We start from the raw sequence: 13,724 nt of genomic DNA, 5'->3' as shown, positions 1-13,724 counted from the left end.
ACTACTGTTACTACTACTACTACTACTACTGCTACTACTAGGACTAATACTACTACTACTGTTACTACTACTACTACTGCTACTGTTACTACTACTACTGTTACTACTACTACTACTAGGACTAATACTACTACTACTGTTACTACTACTACTGTTACTACTACTACTACTACTACTGCTACTACTAGGACTAATACTACTACTACTGTTACTACTACTACTACTGCTACTGTTACTACTACTACTACTGCTACTGTTACTACTACTACTACTACTACTACTGCTACTACTACTACTACTACTGTTACTACTACTACTACTACTACTACTACTGCTACTGTTACTACTACTACTACTACTACTACTGCTACTACTAGGACTAATACTACTGCTACTGTTACTACTACTACTACTGTTACTACTACTACTACTGCTACTGTTACTACTGCTACTGTTACTACTGCTACTGTTACTACTACTACTACTACGGCTACTGTTACTACTACTACTACTACTACTACTACTGCTACTACTAGGACTAATACTACTGCTACTGTTACTACTACTACTGCTACTACTACTACTACTACTGCTACTGTTACTACTACTACTACTGCTACTGTTACTACTACTACTACTACTACTACTACTACTGCTACTACTACTACTACTACTACTGTTACTACTACTACTACTGCTACTACTGCTACTACTACTACTACTACTGCTACTACTACTACTACTACTAGGACTAATACTACTACTACTGCTACTGTTACTACTACTACTGTTACTACTACTACTACTGCTACTGTTACTACTGCTACTGTTACTACTGCTACTACTAGGACTAATACTACTACTACTACTATTACTACTACTATTACTACTACTGCTACTGTTACTACTACTACTGTTACTACTGCTACTACTGCTACTGTTACTACTGCTACTGTTACTACTGCTACTACTAGGACTAATACTACTACTACTACTATTACTACTACTATTACTACTACTGCAACTGTTACTACTACTACTGTTACTACTGCTACTACTAGGACTAATACTACTACTACTACTACTACTATTACTACTACTATTACTACTACTGCTACTGTTACTACTACTGCTACTGTTACTACTACTACTACTGTTACTACTAGGACTAATACTACTACTACTGTTACTACTACTACTACTACTACTGTTACTACTACTACTACTGCTACTGTTACTACTACTACTGTTACTACTACTACTACTACTGCTACTACTAGGACTAATACTACTACTACTGTTACTACTACTACTACTACCGCTACTACTACTACTGTTGCTACTACTACTACTGCTACTACTAGGACTACTACTAGGACTAATACTACTACTACTGCTACTGTTACTACTACTACTACTGCTACTACTACTACTACTACTACTGCTACTACTACTGCTACTACTACTACTACTACTACTACTGCTACTACTAGGACTAATACTACTACTACTGTTACTACTACTACTGTTACTACTACCTGTACTGCTACTGTTACTACTACTACTGTTACTACTACTACTACTAGGACTAATACTACTACTATTGTTACTACTACTACTGTTACTACTACTACTACTACTACTACTGCTACTACTAGGACTAATACTACTACTACTGTTACTACTACTACTACTACTGCTACTACTACTACTGTTACTACTACTACTGTTACTACTACTACTACTACTACTGCTACTGTTACTACTACTACTGTTACTACTACTACTGCTACTGTTACTACTACTACTGTTACTACTACTACTACTGTTACTACTACTACTGTTACTACTACTACTGCTAGGACTAATACTACTACTACTGTTACTACTACTACTGTTACTACTACTAATACTGTTACTACTACTACTACTACTACTGCTACTACTAGGACTAATACTACTACTACTGTTACTACTACTACTACTACTGCTACTACTACTACTGTTACTACTACTACTACTACTACTACTGCTACTGTTACTACTACTACTGTTACTACTACTACTGCTACTGTTACTACTACTACTGTTACTACTACTACGGCTACTACTAGAACTACTAATACTACTACTACTGTTACTACTACTACTACTACTAATACTACTAGGACGAATACTACTACTACTGTTACTACTACTACTACTACTACTACTACTGTTACTACTACTACTGTTACTGCTACTACTAGAACTACTAATACTATACTACTACTACTACTACTAATACTACTACTACTACTGCTACTGCTACTACTGCTACTACTACTACTACTACTACTACTACTGCTACTACTACTGCTGCTACTACTACCACTGCTACTACTCCTGCTACTGCTACTACTACTACAACCTCTGCTACTACTACTACAACCTCTGCTACTACTACTACAACCTCTACTACTACTACTACAACAACCTCTATACTACTACTACTACTACTACTACTACTACTACTACTACAACCTCTACTACTACTACAACCTCTACTACTACTACTACTACTACTAATACTATTACCATTACTACTAGTACTTCTAACACCACCACTATTTTTACTACTACTGCGAGTGCTACTACTAATTAAACTACTGATACTACTACTACTAAAATGGCGCAGGAAGAAATGGCAGCAGTTTTATGGGCTCCCAACTAATTGTGCTATTATGTGTTTTTTTCACGTTATTTGTAACATATTTTGTACATAATATTTCTGCAACCGTATCTTACGGCACAAACAAGCTTCTGGATATCAGGGCAGCGATCACTCACCTCGGATTAGACAAAGAGCTTCTGTATATCAGGGCAGCGATCACTCACCTCGGATTAGACAAAGAGCTTCTGGATATCAGGACAGCGATCACTCACCTCGGATTAGACAAAGAGCTTCTGGATATCAGGGCAGCGATCACTCACCTCGGATTAGACAAAGAGCTTCTGGATATCAGGACAGCGATCACTCACCTCTGATTAGACAAAGAGCTTCTGGATATCAGGACAGCGATCACTCACCTCGGATTAGACAAAGAGCTTCTGTATATCAGGGCAGCGATCACTCACCTCGGATTAGACAAAGATTTTTTCAACAACAAGCAAGACTCACATGATATTCTCCAAACACCCGGCAGGGCCGACATCCCAGTTATTCGCAAGAGGAAGCGACGCAGGTACAGAGGACGAAGAGCCGGATTCCTCGTCAGGACCCGCAGAAGGCGAGTAGGAAAGCTGCCGTTACAGTCAATATTACTCGCCAACGTGCAATCATTGGACAATAAACTAGACGAGGTACAATTACGAATATTCTACCAACGGGACCTCAAAAACTGTCGTGGCTGAAAAACGTAATCGTGGCTGAATGGATATTCAGCTAGCGGGATATACGCTGCACCGGCAGGATAGAACAGCACACTACGGTAAGACGAGGGAGGGGCTGTCTGTGCATATTTGTTCACAACAGCGGGTGCATGAAACCTAAGGAAGTCTCTAGATTTTGATCACCTGAAGTAGAGTATATTGTGATAAATTGCAGGCCACAGTACTTGCCTAGAGAGTTCTCAGCTATACTTTTCGTGGCTGTTTATAAGACCGCACTCAGTCAGCTGTATAAAGATATAAGCAAACAGGAAACCACTCACCCAGAGGCGGCACTCCTAGTGGCCGGAGACTTTAATGCAGGGAAACTTAAATCAGTTCTACCAAATCTCTATCAACATGTTAAATGTGCAACCAGAGGGAACAAAAAGTCTAGATCACCTTTACTCCACACACAGAGACGCGTACAAAGCTCTCCCTCGCCTTCCACTTGGTAAATCCGACCACAACTCTATCCTCCTGATTCCTGCTTACACGCAAAAATTAAAGCAGGAAGCACCAGTGACTCGGTCTATAAAAAAGTGGTCAGATGAAGCAGATGCTAAACTACAGGACTGTTTTGCTAGCACAGACTGGAACATGTTCCGGGATTCTTCCGATGGCATTGAGGAGTACACCACATCAGTCACTGGCTTTATCAATAAGTGCATCGAGGACGTCGTCCCCACAGTGACTGTACGTACATACCCCAACCAGAAGCCATGGATTACAGGTAACATCCCCACAGTGACTGTACGTACATACCCCAACCAGAAGCCATGGATTACAGGCAACATTCACACGGAGCTAAAGGGTAGAGCTGCCGCTTTCAATGTGCGGGACTCTAACCGGAAACTTACAAGACATCCCGCTATGCCCTGCGACGAACCATCAAACAGGCAAAGTGTTAATACAGGGCTAAGACTGAATTATACTACACCAGCTCCGAAGCCCGTCGGATGTGGCAGGGCTTGTCAACTATTACAGACTACAAAGGGAAGCACAGCCGCGAGCTGCCCAGTGACACGAGCCTACCAGACGAGCTAAATCACTTCTATGCTCACTTCGAGTCAAGCAACACTGAGGCATGATTGAGAGCAACAGCTGTTCCGAACGACTGTGTTATCATGCTCTCCGTAGCCGACGTGAGTAAGACCTTTAAACAGGTCAACATACACAAGGCTGCGGGGCCAGATGGATTACCAGGATGTGTGCTCCGGGCATGTGCTGACCCACTGGCAGTTGTCTTCACTGACATTTTCAACATGTCCCTGACTGAGTCTGTAATACCAACATGTTTCAAGCAGACCACCACAGTCCTTCTGCCCAAGAACACAAAGGCAGCCTGCCTAAATGACAACAGACCCGTAGCACTCACATCAGTAGGCATTAAGTGCTTTGAAAGGCTGGTAATGGCTCACATCAACACCATTATCCCAAAAACCTTAGACCCACTCAAATTTGCATACCGTCCAAACAGATCCACAGATAATGCAATCTCTATTGCACTCCACACTGCCCTTTCCCAGCTGGACAAAAGGAACACCTATGTGAGAATGCTATTCATTGACTACAGCTCAGCGTTCAACACCATAGTACCCTCAAAGCTCATCACTAAGCTAAGGAACCTGGGACTAAACAACTCCCTCTGCAACTGGATCCTGGATTTCCTGATGGGCCGCCCCCAGGTGGTAAGGGTAGGTAGCAAAACATCTGCCACACTGATCCTCAACACTGGAGCTCCCCAGGGGTGCATGCTCAGTCCCCTCCTGTATTCCCTGTTCACCCACAACTGCATGGCCAGGCACGACTCCAACACCATCATTAAGTTTGCAGACGACACAACAGTGGTAGGCCTGATCACCGACAACGACGAGACAGTCTATAGGGAGGAGGTCAGAGACCTGGCCGGGTGGTGCAAGAATAACAACCTATCCCTCAACGTAACCAAGACTAAGGAGATGATTGTGGACTACAGGAAAAGGAGGACCGAGCACGCCCCCATTCTCATCGACAGGGCTGTAGTGGAGCAGGTTGAGAGCTTCAAGTTCCTTGGTGTCCACATCAACAACAAACTAGAATTTTCCAAACACACCAAGACAGTCGTGAAGAGGGCACGACAAAGCCTTTACCCCATCAGGAGACTAAAAAGATTTGGCATGGGTCCTGAGATCCTCAAAAGGTTCTTCAGCTGCAACATCGAGAGCATGCTGACCGGTTTCGTCACTCACACACACTCACACACACACACACACACACACACACACACACACACACACACACACACACACACACACACACACACACACACACTTTTTTCACACTATTGGGTTAGAGCCTGTAAGTAAGCATTTCACTGTAAGGTCTACTACACCTGTTGTATTCAGCATTTCACTGTAAGGTCTACTACACCTGTTGTATTCAGCATTTCACTGTAAGGTCTACTACACCTGTTGTATTCAGCATTTCACTGTAAGGTCTACTACACCTGTTGTATTCAGCATTTCACTGTAAGGTCTACTACACCTGTTGTATTCAGCATTTCACTGTAAGGTCTACTACACCTGTTGTATTCAGCATTTCACTGTAAGGTCTACTACAGCTGTTGTATTCAGCATTTCACTGTGAGGTCTACTACACCTGTTGTATTCAGCATTTCACTGTGAGGTCTACTACACCTGTTGTATTCAGCATTTCACTGTAAGGTCTACTACACCTGTTGTATTCAGCATTTCACTGTAAGGTCTACTACAGCTGTTGTATTCAGCATTTCACTGTGAGGTCTACTACAGCTGTTGTATTCAGCATTTCACTGTGAGGTCTACTACACCTGTTGTATTCAGCATTTCACTGTAAGGTCTACTACATCTGTTGTATTCAGCATTTCACTGTAAGGTCTACTACAGCTGTTGTATTCAGCATTTCACTGTGAGGTCTACTACACCTGTTGTATTCAGCATTTCACTGTAAGGTCTACTACAGCTGTTGTATTCAGCATTTCACTGTGAGGTCTACTACACCTGTTGTATTCAGCATTTCACTGTAAGGTCTACTACACCTGTTGTATTCAGCATTTCACTGTAAGGTCTACTACAACTGTTGTATTCAGCATTTCACTGTAAGGTCTACTACACCTGTTGTATTGATACCACTACTACCACTGCGAGGTCTACTACACCTGTTGTATTCAGTATTTCACTGTAAGGTCTACTACACCTGTTGTATTGATACCACTACTACCACTGCGAGGTCTACTACACCTGTTGTATTCAGCATTTCACTGTAAGGTCTACTACACCTGTTGTATTCAGTATTTCACTGTAAGGTCTACTACACCTGTTGTATTGATACCACTACTACCACTGCGAGGTCTACTACACCTGTTGTATTCAGCATTTCACTGTAAGGTCTACTACACCTGTTGTATTCAGTATTTCACTGTAAGGTCTACTACACCTGTTGTATTGATACCACTACTACCACTGCGAGGTCTACTACACCTGTTGACTTACGAAGGACATATGACTTGCTTTCCCTTCTTGACTTTCTTAGCTGGTTTTCCTCCACTCTCTGCAGACTGGGCTAGAGTTAGTAGGAGTATAACTGTCATCAGCTCCATTCTGTTGGAGAGATAAACATTTAGATATACAGTCTCTGTAGACTGGGCTAGAGTTAGTAGGAGGGTAACTGTCATCAGCTCCATTCTGTTGGAGAGATAAACATTTAGATATACAGTCTCTGTAGACTGGGCTAGAGTTAGTAGGAGGGTAACTGTCATCAGCTCCATTCTGTTGGAGAGATAAACATTTAGATATACAGTCTCTGTAGACTGGGCTAGAGTTAGTAGGAGGGTAACTGTCATCAGCTCCATTCTGTTGGAGAGATAAACATTTAGATATACAGTCTCTGTAGACTGGGCTAGAGTTAGTAGGAGGGTAACTGTCATCAGCTCCATTCTGTTGGAGAGATAAACATTTAGATATACAGTCTCTGTAGACTGGGCTAGAGTTAGTAGGAGGGTAACTGTCATCAGCTCCATTCTGTTGGAGAGATAAACATTTAGATATACAGCAGACTGGGCTAGAGTTAGTAGGAGGGTAACTGTCATCAGCTCCATTCTGTTGGAGAGATAAACATTTAGATATACAGTCTCTGTAGACTGGGCTAGAGTTAGTAGGAGGGTAACTGTCATCAGCTCCATTCTGTTGGAGAGATAAACATTTAGATATACAGTCTCTGTAGACTGGGCTAGAGTTAGTAGGAGGGTAACTGTCATCAGCTCCATTCTGTTGGAGAGATAAACATTTAGATATACAGTCTCTGTAGACTGGGCTAGAGTTAGTAGGAGGGTAACTGTCATCAGCTCCATTCTGTTGGAGAGATAAACATTTAGATATACAGCAGACTGGGCTAGAGTTAGTAGGAGGGTAACTGTCATCAGCTCCATTCTGTTGGAGAGATAAACATTTAGATATACAGTCTCTGTAGACTGGGCTAGAGTTAGTAGGAGGGTAACTGTCATCAGCTCCATTCTGTTGGAGAGATAAACATTTAGATATACAGTGGGGTTCAACATTATTAAACCCTTGATAAATATGAGCAAAAATACTGTATAAAATAAATAAAACAAATACTGAGCTACATTGTATGCAAAAAAATGTTTTACAATTATTTTATACAAATACAATTGTTCAGACAGAGATTTGGTTTAATACGTAATCCTAATTTTTTTCTCTCAAGAAGTTAGCGGTCAAAATGATTGGCTGTTTTCAATACCTTTCAATACCCCACCTTAAGATGAAAACAGCACTGAGCCTTTTTCTACAATGTTTTATGATTTGGCGAACATATTGGGAGGGATCTTATACCGTTCCTCCATACAGAATCTTTACAGATCTTTTGTCTGTGCTTATGGACTGCCCTCTTCAAATAAAACCACACATTTTGGGTAAAGGGTTCTACATGGAACTCAAAAAGGGTTCTACATGGAACTCAAAAAGGGTTCTACATGGAACTCAAAAAGGGTTCTACATGGAACTCAAAAAGGGTTCTACATGGAACTCAAAAAGGGTTCTACATGGAACTCACAAAGGGTTCTTCAAAGGCTTCTCCTATGGGGGCTGCCAAAGAACCCTTTTAGGTCGTACTTAGCACCATGTTTTTAAGAGTGTATGGAGGAATGGTCAAAGATACTTCTCAATGTGTTATCCATTCTCATACAACATTTTAGAAAAATACTATGTGTCGTTGTCCTCGTAAGGTATTGAGGTATTGAAAACAGGGGTGCCAATTTTGGCCACTCTTTTTTTTCAGAAAATGTCATATTTGTTAAACAAAAATGTCTTCCTCTGACCAATTGTATTAGTATACACTACTGTTCAAAAGTTTGGGGTCACTTAGAAATGTCTGGCAGCTTCATTAAATACTACCCACAAAACACCAGTCTCAATGTCAACAGTGAAGAGGCGACTCAGGGAGAAAGAGACAGAGATGGAGAGGCAGAGCGAGAGGAGAGATTTTTTGTCCATCTTAATCTTTTCTTTTTATTGGCCAGTCTGAGAAATGGATTTTTCTTCGCAACTCTGCCTAGAAGGCCAGTATCCTGGAGTCGCGTCTTTACTTTTGACGTTGAGACGGGTGTTTTGCGGGTACACATATATAAACAGAATAGTCTAAAATCTAATACACATTATATATAAACAGAATAGTCTAACATTATACACATTATATATCAACAGAATAGTCTAACATTATACACATTATATATCAACAGAATAGTCTAACATCTAATACACATTATATATCAACAGAATAGTCTAACATTATACACATTATATATCAACAGAATAGTCTAACATTATACACATTATATATCAACAGAATAGTCTAACATCTAATACACATTATATATCAACAGAATAGTCTAACATCTAATACACATTATATATCAACAGAATAGTCTAACATCTAATACACATTATATATAAACAGAATAGTCTAACATTATACACATTATATATCAACAGAATAGTCTAACATCTAATACACACACACGCACCAGTCTAACACACACAGTATTCTGGTATTACACACATACTGATTATGTCTACCAACCTTTCTCAGTCATATTGTCCTGACTCATCACAATACAACAGCTGACAGACAGACAGACAGACAGACAGACAGACAGACAGACAGACAGACAGACAGACAGACAGACAGACAGACAGACAGACAGACAGACACCAAAAGAGAGAGAATGACAGAGAGAGAGAAAGAGGCAGAGATGGAGAGGCAGAGAGAGAGAAAGAGGCAGAGATGGAGAGGCAGAGAGAGAGGAGAGATGGAGAAAGAGGGAGAGATGGAGAGGCAGAGAGAGAGGAGAGATGGAGAAAGAGAAAGAGGGAGAGATGGAGAGGCAGAGAGAGAGGAGAGATGGAGGTAAAGAGGAGAGATTGAAAGAGAGAGGGAAAGAGGGAGAGATGGAATGTCATAATGAGAGTTACTGCAGAATGAAGAGAGAGAGCTGTTGATCTTACCTTGACACTCTGGTTGCTACGCTGGTTGCTACGCTGGTTGCTGCGATGATTTAACAACGATGTCGGTTACTGCAGCAGCATCATGTCCTTTCCTCCGTCTCCTCTCGTGAGCCGTTCTCAAGTTCAACCCAGCTCCTTCCGCCTGCCCGCACAATGACGATATATCTGTCAGAAGAGAGACGGAGGGAGGGAGGTAGGGACGAGAGAGGGTGGGTAGGAGGGGGAGGGAGGGAGGGAGGGAGAGAGAGAGAGACGGAGGGAGGGAGGGAGGTAGGGACGAGAGAGGGTGGGTAGGAGGGGGAGGGAGGGAGGGAGAGAGGGAGGGAGGTAGGGAGGAGAGAGGGTGGGTAAGACGGGGAGGGAGGGAGAGAGGGAGGGAGAGAGGGAGGTAGGGAGGGAGGAGAGAGGGTGGGTAGGAGGGAGGGAGGGAGGGAGCGTACGTGAGTAAGAGAAAGTGAGGGAGTTTGTGAAAACGATGGAGAGAGAGTGTGTGTAAGAGTGAGGGTGTGTGAGAGAGGCAGGGAGAGAGAGTGAGAGAGAGTCAGGGAGAGAGAGTGAGAGAGAGGCAGGGAGAGATTCAGGGAGAGAGAGTGAGAGAGAGTCAGGGAGAGAGAGTGAGAGAGAAGCAGGGAGAGTGAGTGAGAGAGAGGCAGGGAGAGATAGTGAGAGAGAGGGAGAGAGTGTGTGTGTGAGAGAGGCAGGGAGAGAGAGTGAGAGAGAGGCAGGGAGAGAGAGGCAGGGAGAGGGAGTGTGTGTGTGAGAGAGGCAGGGAGAGAGACTGTATATGTCAAGAGTTGCGTGTTTGTGCATCTGCGCTCTAACATGCGCAGTAGCTCAAGCCCCATGTTAGCAGCACGAGTCCATGCACGAGCACAGTGTCATTGTAATGCTCTTTATGGTCCCCTCTTTGTGGTCTACTGCAGAGCACAGTCTTTATATTCTATAGTAGAACACAGTCTTTATATTCTAGAGTAGAACACAGTCTTTATATTCTAGAGTAGAACACAGTCTTATATTCTACTGCAGAGCACAGTCTTTATATTCTATAGTAGAACACAGTCTTATATTCTACTGCAGAGCACAGTCTTTATATTCTAGAGTAGAACACAGTCTTTATATTCTAGAGTAGAACACAGTCTTTATATTCTAGAGTAGAACACAGTCTTTATATTCTAGAGTAGAACACAGTCTTTATATTCTAGAGTAGAACACAGTCTTTATATTCTAGAGTAGAACACAGTCTTTATATTCTAGAGTAGAACACAGTCTTATATTCTACTGCAGAGCACAGTCTTTATATTCTATAGTAGAACACAGTCTTATATTCTACAGTAGAACACAGTCTTTATATTCTATAGTAGAACACAGTCTTTATATTCTACAGTAGAACACAGTCTTATATTCTACTGTAGAACACAGTCTTTATATTCTATAGTAGAACACAGTCTTTATATTCTATAGTAGAACACAGTCTTATATTCTACAGTAGAACACAGTCTTTATATTCTATAGTAGAACACAGTCTTTATATTCTATAGTAGAACACAGTCTTATATTCTACAGTAGAACACAGTCTTTATATTCTATAGTAGAACACAGTCTTTATATTCTACAGTAGAACACAGTCTTATATTCTACAGTAGAACGCAGTCTTTATATTCCCTCACGACGCCAGGACAGCGGAGTCAATCACCACCTTCCGGAGACACCTGAAACCCCACCTCTTTAAGGAATACCTAGGATAGGATAAAGTAATCCCTCTCACCCCCCTTAAAAGATTTAGATGCACTACTGTTCCACTGGATGTCATAAGGTGAATGCACCAATTTGTAAGTCGCTCTGGATAAGAGCGTCTGCTAAATGACTTAAATGTAATGTAAATGTAGTAGAACACAGTCTTTATATTCTATAGTAGAACACAGTCTTTATATTCTAGAGTAGAACACAGTCTTATATTCTACAGCAGAACACAGTCTTAAATTCTACAGCAGAACACAGTCTTAAATTCTACAGCAGAACACAGTCTTAAATTCTACAGCAGAACACAGTCTTAAATTCTACAGCAGAACACAGTCTTTATATTCTACAGCAGAACACAGTCTTTATATTCTACAGCAGAACACAGTCTTTATATTCCACAGTAGAACAGTCATTATTTTCTACAGTAGAACACAATCTTTATATTCTACAGTAGAACACAGTCTTTATATTCTACAGTCATTGTACAATCATTGTACTTCCGGCGCCGACAGAGATGGCCGCCTCGCTTCGCGTTCCTAGGAGACTATGCAGTTTTTTGTTTTTTTACGTGTTATACCTTACATTGGTACCCCAGGTCATCTTAGGTTTCATTACATACAGTCGAGAAGAACTACTGAATATAAGAGCAGCGTCAACTCACCATCAGTACGAACAAGAATATGACTTTCGCAAAGCGGATCCTGTGTTCTGCCTTTCTCCCAGGACAACGGAATGGATCCCAGCCGGCGACCCAAAAAACGACTTCGTAAAAGGGGTAAACGAAGTGGTCTTCTGGTCAGGCTCCGGAGAAAGGCACATCGCGCGCCACTCCCTAGCATTCTACTCGCCAATGTCCAGTCTCTTGACAACAAGGTTGATGAAATCCGAGCAAGGGTAGCATTCCAGAGGGACATCAGAGACTGTAACATTCTTTGCTTCACGGAAACATGGCTCACTGGAGAGACGCTATCGGAGTCGGTGAAGCCAGCTGGTTTCTCCACGCATCGCGCCGACAGAAACAAACATCTTTCTGGTAAGAAGAGGGGCGGGGGCGTATGCTTAATGGTTAACGAGACGTGGTGTGGCCACAACAACATACAGGAACTCAAGTCCTTCTGTTCACCTGATTTAGAATTCCTCACAATCAAATGTCGACCGCATTATCTACCAAGAGAATTCTCTTCGATTATAATCACAGCCGTATATATTCCCCCCCAAGCAGACACATCGATGGCTTTGAACGAACTTTATTTGACTCTTTGCAAACTGGAATCCAAATATCCTGAGGCTGCATTCATTGTAGCTGGGGATTTTAACAAGGCTAATCTGAAAACAAGACTCCCTAAATTGTATCAGCATATCGATTGCGCAACCAGGGCTGGAAAAACCTTGGATCATTGCTATTCTAACTTCCGCGACGCATATAAGGCCCTGCCCCGCTCTCCTTTCGGAAAAGCTGACCACAACTCCATTTTGTTTATCCCTGCCTACAGACAGAAACTAATACAAGAAGCTCCCGCGCTGAGGTCTGTTCAACGCTGGTCCGACCAATCTGATTCCACACTCCAAGACTGCTTCCATCACGTGGACTGGGATATGTTTCATATTGCATCAAACAACAACATTGACAAATACGCTGATTCGGTGAGCGAGTTCATTAGAACGTGCGTTGAAGATGTCGTTCCCATAGCAACGATTAAAACATTCCCAAACCAGAAACCGTGGATTGATGGCAGCATTCGCGTGAAACTGAAAGCGCCAACCACTGCTTTTAATCAGGGCAAGGTGACCGGAAACATGACCGAATACAAACAGTGTAGCTATTCCCTCCGCAAGGCAATCAAACAAGCTAAGCGTCAGTATAGAGACAAAGTAGAATCTCAATTCAACGGCTCAGACACAAGAGTTATGTGGCAGGGTCTACAGTCAATCATGGATTACAAAAAGAAAACCAGCCCCGTCACGGACCAGGATGTCTTGCTCCCAGGCAGACTAAATAACTTTTTTTCCCGCTTTGAGGACAATACAGTGCCACTG

The 13,724-nt window shown here is 42.1% G+C and overlaps 1 pseudogene; it reads right to left on the bottom strand.

The window, feature by feature from the left end:
* The window catches only part of LOC115119591 (glycine receptor subunit beta-like), a 66,967-nt pseudogene extending 56,715 nt beyond the window's left edge, over positions 1–10,252 (bottom strand).
* Between the last annotated feature and the right edge of the window lie 3,472 nt (positions 10,253–13,724).

The sequence above is a fragment of the Oncorhynchus nerka genome, linkage group LG18 (genome assembly GCF_034236695.1).
Source record: "Oncorhynchus nerka isolate Pitt River linkage group LG18, Oner_Uvic_2.0, whole genome shotgun sequence".
In the NCBI taxonomy this organism is placed as follows: Eukaryota; Metazoa; Chordata; class Actinopteri; order Salmoniformes; family Salmonidae; genus Oncorhynchus; species Oncorhynchus nerka.
This window is presented reverse-complemented; position numbering and strand designations above follow the sequence as displayed.